This window comes from Herpailurus yagouaroundi, unplaced genomic scaffold, assembly GCF_014898765.1.
Source record: "Herpailurus yagouaroundi ecotype Mexico unplaced genomic scaffold, PumYag 248, whole genome shotgun sequence".
NCBI classification, from domain to species: domain Eukaryota; kingdom Metazoa; phylum Chordata; class Mammalia; order Carnivora; family Felidae; genus Herpailurus; species Herpailurus yagouaroundi.
In genome coordinates, this window is record NW_024412465.1 from 4,765,531 (window position 1) to 4,772,865 (window position 7,335).

General features: G+C 46.7%; 1 long non-coding RNA gene across 1 annotated transcript in view; it reads left to right on the top strand.

The window, feature by feature from the left end:
- LOC121020171 (uncharacterized) overlaps positions 1–5,039 on the top strand; it is an 18,026-nt gene extending 12,987 nt beyond the window's left edge. Inside the window, exon 2 of the long non-coding RNA XR_005785994.1 lies at positions 4,114–5,039. This is a non-coding gene — a long non-coding RNA (uncharacterized LOC121020171). The remainder of the gene's footprint in view (positions 1–4,113) is intronic.
- The last annotated feature ends 2,296 nt before the right edge of the window (positions 5,040–7,335 follow it).

The following is a 7,335-nucleotide window of genomic DNA, read 5'->3' on the forward strand; positions in this document are numbered from 1 at the left end:
TGTGTATATTATAGGTACATGTATATACACATATGTGTGTGCATATTATAGGCACACATATTTGTATACACACACATATATGTGTATATTATAGGTACCTATATACGTATATACACATGTATATATGTATATTATAGGTACATATATACATACACGTGTATGTGTGTATATTATAGGTACCTATATATGTATATACACATGTATAAGTGTGTATGTTATAGGTACATGTATATACACATATATGTGTGCATATTGTAAGTACACATATTTGTATATACACACATATAAGTGTGCATATTATAGGTACATGTATATGTATATACACATGTGTGTATATTATAGGTACTCATATATATACATGTATGTGTGTGTATATTACAGGTACATCTATAAATACACACATATATTTGTGCATAGTATAGGTATATATACGTATATAAACACATATACATCCATTTTGCTGAAGTAATTGAAACCACAAACTAAGGAAGTAAATGTAGTTGTACATCATGTGATATATACACACAGACAAGTATACACGTAAACACACACATGTGTTGTGTGCATGCACACACATACATGTATATACGCACACACCAATTTTGCATACAGGCATATACACACACAAAAATACTTACACACCAATGTACATCCATTTGTTGAAATAACCCAAAGGCTGAGTTAAACAAAAAAAGAAATTGAGGGGAGTGCCTGGGTGGCTCAGTCAGTTAAGTGTCCGACTTCCGTTCAGGTCATGATCTCCTAGTTCCTGAGTTTGAGCCCCGAGTCAGGCTCTGTGCTGACAGCTCAGAACCTGGAGCCTGCTTCAGATTCTCTCTCCCTCTCTCTCTTTATGCCCCTCCCCCACTCGCTCGCGCTCTCTCTCTCTTGCAAAAATAAATAAACATTAAAAAATATATATAAAAATCAAATTGAGAAACCAGAGGGTGATTCCAAGCTCAGAGAAGTAAAAACAAAATGGCAAATACTTCAAGTTTAAAAGTCACGGATCAACGGATGAGCTGTTTCCAAACCCCAGGAAGGAGTGTTTTGGGGAGATAGGGCTGAGTCACATTTGAAGAAATAATCCTTGCTCATTTTGCAAGACTCAGAGAACACTTTCATCCTCCCCCTCGAAACGCGTGCTTTGGAAGGTAAACACACAACGAAATGCATCTAAGGCACATGGCGGGTGTTCAAAAACAGAGAGGTGAACTTGAAATATCCAGAGTGAAAACTTCAGGTCACGTCTGAAGCAGCCAGCAGGACTTGGAGAGGGTGTCTGTAGATGCAGGGACAATGTCTTTAAGGCACAGAAGACAACTTGCTGGGCCTGCTGTGAGTCCAGAGGAAATACACAGGGTGTTTCTTCCCACTGCCCACTGACAGTGTCCACGTCAGAAGAAGGCAGAGGTGAAGGGCAGCTGCTGTGAGCAACAGACCTCGTAAATCCCCTGGCCTCCACTGCCACCACCAGCAATAAAATGGTGACTCATTGCAGGGCGTGAGGCAGGTGGAAATCACATCAGACTGGAGGATGCTTTGGAGAGGACACATGGACCAGTGGGCGTTAACATGAGCCATGTCTTCGACAAGAGGGCAACCGGGTGGCTTTGTTAGTCATCTGCCGACATCATAACGTGTATTAGCCTCCAGGTTAATCGCAGGAATAACGCACAATGAAAACACAGCTTTCTCTTCAAAAAAAGAAATGGGCAGGAGTCTTAAAAATAAAAACGTAGTTGTGAGCAGATGGAATGAACAGAAGTGAAGGAAACAGTTGGCTAATAGTACGAGGGGCACCTGGGTGGCTCAGTCGGTTGAGCCTCTGACTTCGGCTCAGGTCACGATCTCATGATTCGTGAGTTTGAACCCCACGTCGGGCTCTGTGCTAACAACTCAGAGCCTGGAGCCTGATTCAGATTCTCTGTCTCTCTCTCTCTCTGCCTCTCCCCTGCTCACGCTCTGTCTGTCTGTCTCTCTCAAAAATAAATAAACATTAAAAAAAAAAAAAGAAAGTATGAAAAAAACAAACGACACAACATTTACACTCATTGTCAGCTCTCTAATCTATCAAAACGGACCGACGCTATCTCTTAATCCATTTGAGTTCCTAAGATTGGGGTCACAATCAAGGTCCTTGCTGTTTGCAAAGGTCTGAAACTAATAACAGAGAAACACTTCACAGGGAAAATCTAGGAAAAAGACGACACACAAAAAAACAAATGAGTCCACTGGGAGACAAACTTTGTGTAGCCTTATTCACGATGAGCAAAAAAGCCTCTAAGAAATGAAAAGATACAAGGTTAGCACGAAGTTATCAAAAAACGTGGGGTGCCTGGGTGGCTCAGTCAGTTAAGCACCCGGCTTCGGCTCAAGTCACGATCTCACGGTTCGTGGGTTCCAGCCCCGCATCGGGCTCTGTGCTGACAGCTCGGAGCCTGGAGCCTGCTTTGGATTCTGTGTCTCCCTCTCTCTCTGCCCTTCCCCTGCTCCCCCTCCCCTGCTCGCACTTTGTCTCTCCCCCAAAATGAATAAAACATTAAAAAAATGTCGCCAAAAAGTTACAAAAACACTAAACTTCTCTGCACCTGGAAGCCTGGCTCCTCAGTACACCAAGCCCAGGAATATGTTGTCTGCCCCACCTGCCTCCCACAGGTCCCGGCTCAGGGTGAATCCTGCCTTCAAAGGAAAGAGAGAGAATCTCTTCTATTTCTGTTTGTTTTTCTTTTTTTTTTTTGTGGTTGTTGTTTGCAGTTGAAATTGACTTCTGCCTCTGTCCTTTCTCCTTCCCCGTGAATGTGAGTGAGTGTGCACAGAAATCCCCACACCTGCAGGAACAGCCCCACACACAGCACACACAACCCCTCCACTCTGTGCCAGGGTCTGCAAACACCCGGCCCCAGGGCTCTCCTGTCACCCGCGTGTTTTCTCGGCACTACAGGACGCGGCCTCAGCGATGCCAGCCATGCCCGCTGCCGGCTGGGAAGAGGCGCGTCCCTCCAGTGCTTCCACCAGCCAGCCAGCCCCTTGCAAAGCGAAAGCCGCCCGGCGAACAGGAAAACACGGCCCAAATCAAAACCAGATGCGTGCCGCCTTGAGCTGCCCTCCCTGCCCCCCTTCCCCTCCGTCTCATTTTACGCTTCTTCTAAAATGGATACGACTCCCCCAAATCCCTTTGCACGGCCGGCCGCCTCTCCCGTTCATTTGGGACCACACGGCCTAGGTGGGCGGGTCAGGAGATTCCCCTGCTGTGACTCAGCGAAGGCGGCTGAACTTTATCGTTTGGGCGACGAAGCGTCTGGAAGAAATCAGACACATGGACCGGTTTCTACAGACCGATGCACGCAGTAGCTTGCGAGCAATTTATGTGTTTTCCCCCCAACCCTTCTTTGTCTGGCTTGTGCACACCCAGAGGGAAAATCTCGAACCCAGGCTACGACACCCATGGTTTTTGTGCATCGGACACTTGTGTGAAATATGGAGAAACATCTTGTCTTTGAGCTCTTCTAGAAGATGCCGTGCTAGACAAGTAAGAATGCATCCAGTCTGTGAAATTCACAGAGAGAGAGACAGAGTGTGAGCAGGGGAGAGGCAGAGAGAGAGGGAGACACAGAATCTGAAGCAGGTTCCAGGCCCGAAGCTGTCAGCACAGAGCCCGATGCAGGGCTCAAACTCATGGACTGTGACCTGAGCTGAAGTCGGACGCTTAACGGACTGAACCCCCCAGGTGCCCCAATACTGTTTTCGTTTTTAAAAATAAACTTTAGGGGTGCCTGGGTGACTCAGTCCGTTGAGCATCTGACTTCGGCTCAGGTCATGATGTCACAGTTCATGGGCTTGAGCCCCTGCCTGGGGCTCTGTGCTGACAGCTCAGAGCCTGGAGTCTGCTTTGGATTCTGTGTCTCCCTCTCTCTCAGCCCCTCCCCCACTTGCTTGCTCTGTGTCTCTGAAAAATGAATAAACATAAAAAAATTAAAAAACCCAAAAGCAAAGTAAGTCAATCAAAGTTTTTTAGGTTTGCCGTATAGACAAGCCAGCTCTCAGGGGAATAGAACTTTTCATGGCTTGTCTCTGATTCTCTCGCTCTTTCTCTCTCTTTTTCCTTTTTAGTAACAGTCTTTTGACCCAGGTGGTCTTGTTTTCAGGACAATACAGAATATTTTTAACTGTACTATATATAAAGGGATGAACAATACTGGATCCATTGGGAGTTGACTTCGCCTGGTGTCTACAGAGAAATCTAGTTCAGCCGCACCCCGTAAATAAAAAACACTTCTTGCTTGGTTTTGCTACAGAATTACGACCGCCATGTTTATTTTACCTCATGTGAACTTTCAAGTTGTTGTTCCATTTATGAAGCACTTTAAAAAGAAAAAAAGATCACATCGAAAGAAAACAATGATGAAGCACAGACATGGAAGACTTCCAGCCAAAAAATGTGTCTTGACCAGACTTCACCAGAAGAAATTCCATTGACCTAATTCAGAAAGGGATCGGCTAATATTCCCAAATTATGGATGCCTCTGGGGGCTGGTGTCATCCAAAACTGCTTTTTTATAATGTCCTGGCATTTGTTAAAGCAAATCATTGAAAGGAGCATCTATGGGGATGATTCTGTGGCTTCTCTTATAATGAGTAGAAGTCCATGTTGCAAGACATTGCTCCTTAAACAGATCTGAGATGGTTTTCTTTTCTTCCTTTTCTTCTATTGTGTTCTTAAACTTTTGATGTATTGTTTTACCCTGTTTTGGTTCCAGGAACATCCATGTTCATGAGGAGTGGGTGTCTTTTAGCCAGCACCCTTACAGTGATGCTGAGCACGGTTGTCCTTCCCCAACCCGTGGAGACAAGGGGTTGGCACAATCTTGAGGATGACGTTCCAATCCTACTTAACAATGGTGTTGCCTAACCTTCTCTGTGCCAGGCACCTAGGACTGGCTCCCTGAATGCTCTTTCCCTCACCACGCTGTTAGATACAGTAAATCTCCAACTGGGTTCCACGATAGCCTATTAAAACACATTCATGTTGCAGAGCCCATCTGACTTTGTCACCAATCACAATACTGAACACAAAGTGACACCAACCATCAGGCATTCTTGCTGTGAATCATAGCAACGAAAGAGAAGAACTTGGTAGAAATAGGAACAATCCCTTTGCAATGTGCGTGTTCTGATCTTGTGGCCACGGAAATCTGACTGTTGTGTTTGTTGCCTAGATGTTCACAGAGGAGAATGTGAGGCTAACTCTGGACTTCCGATGACATGTTTTGGAGCCTCCAGCTTTCTGGAAGCAGCCGGACTGGCCCCCGCTATGACATTTCCTTGAGTTTATTTGCTCATTCTGCACAAATATGTCAGATCCTGGCAGGGCTCCAGAGGCAGGCAGGATGGAGACAGGAGCCTGATTCTTACAGCCACTCTCAGACCAGAGGAGCAGGGAGGGTAGTTAGGCATGATAATCCTGCACTTTTCACTTGGGGGAGGGACATTCCTTACATGCATTCCTTTGTGCCCACCCTTTCTCCTTCCTCACAACAAAACCCTGACCACGTCACCTGTGGGCTTCCTGCTTTTCTTACTTTTTCATGCCTGTAACTCATCCCCATGATCACGTCCACTCATCTCCTCTTTGTCAAGGCCATCAGTTGGCTTGTCTTCATCTGGTTTTAATTGTATGACCTTGAGACGCCCACCCTGTCCTTAGCTCATCCAAGCTAAAATGTTAAACCGTCCAAGAATGAGGTCATCTAAGCTCTTGTGTGCCCTTTACACACATGGAACCAGGAGAGAGGGTGCCGTTCCACACACGATTAGACATCGACTGGGTCAGGCATTCCTTTGCCGGCAAGGTGTTGATGAATGCCCGCGGTAGCCGGCTGTGAAACGTAACTCCAGGAAGCAGACCACTGCTTGCCAGGTGGCTACATCGAGGATAGAGCGGGGAGGAAGACCCTAATGGCGATGGAGTCTCTATGTGGGGGCATGAAGAAGTCTTGGAACTAGAGTGGTGATTGCACCACATGGTGAGTGCATGAAATACCATGGAAGGGTAGACCCTCTCGCGGTTACCATGGTGTGATCAGTTGAGTCGTGTCCGGCTGAAATTCTCATGCTGAAGCTCTAACTCCTGCACCTCAGAAGGCGATCTTATTTGGAATTTGGGCCATTGTAGATATTAAGTCATAATCAGGCTCTAATCTAATACACCTGTTATCCTTATAAAAGTGGGAAATCTAGAGGTACCTGACTCACTTAGGTGTAGGAGCACACGATTGTTTAAAAAAATTTTTTTAATCTTTATTTATTTTTGAGAGAGAGAGAGAGAGAGTGTTAGCAGGGGAGGGGTAGAGAGAGAGGGACACACAGAATCTGATGCATGCTGCAGGCTCCAGTCTCTGAGCTGTCAGCATGGGGCCCGACGCAGGGCTTGAACTCATGAGCCATGAGATCAAGACCCGAGCTGAAGTCAGATGCTTAACTGACTGAGCCACCCAGGCGCCCCTAAGGAGCACACGATTCTTGATCTCGGAGTTGTGAGTTTGAGCCCCACATTGGGTGTAGAGATTACCTTAAAAAAATCTAAAAAAAAAAAAAGAAGAAAATCTGGGCTCAGATGCGTGCACACAGGCAGAACACCACATAAAGATAGAAACGGGGGTTGGATGATGCGGCCACAGACCCAGGAGCACCAAGAAAAGGAATCGCTTACAGGGATGAAGCACATACATCAGGACATGCTTTAACAGTAGACATAAAATAGAGTGAAGAAAATGGCCCACGCGTGCAGGTGAATTCCCAAAGAGTCAGGCATTCCCAGGGAGTGGTTCACAGGCCTGTCCCCAACTCTCTGGTAGGTATGGCATGAGCGTCCCCTTGGTCACCCCGTTCAGGGACTTTGCCCAGAGGCAGTCCCCACTTTTCTGCTTCTAGATTCAAGAAGTACTCTTTCTCAGATGCACTAGGTGGGGGTATTCCTGAAAGACTCAAGGTGAGTTCCACTGGGAAGTCCCTTCCAGCTGGGTGACTTTCCACCTGCCCAAGGATGGAGAGTCCACCTGCCAGTATCCGAAACACAGACATGATGCTGAACACCTCATGTCTTCTTGCTGGAGGGAGAGCCCTCCCGGGAACAGCCAGACCGCCAACCTGATGGAGGGTTTTGGGAAGCACGTGGCTGAGGCAGGGGTGCTCTCACGGAGGGGACAACAGGGTGACGCCTTCCACGGCAGCACCGTGGTGAATTGGTGGGCACCAGGAGGCAGGTGCCTTGGAAGGCCTCCGTTCTTGACTGGTTGGTTTGTGAAAGGGTTTTCCCCGAGGCTGTGGTCCGTG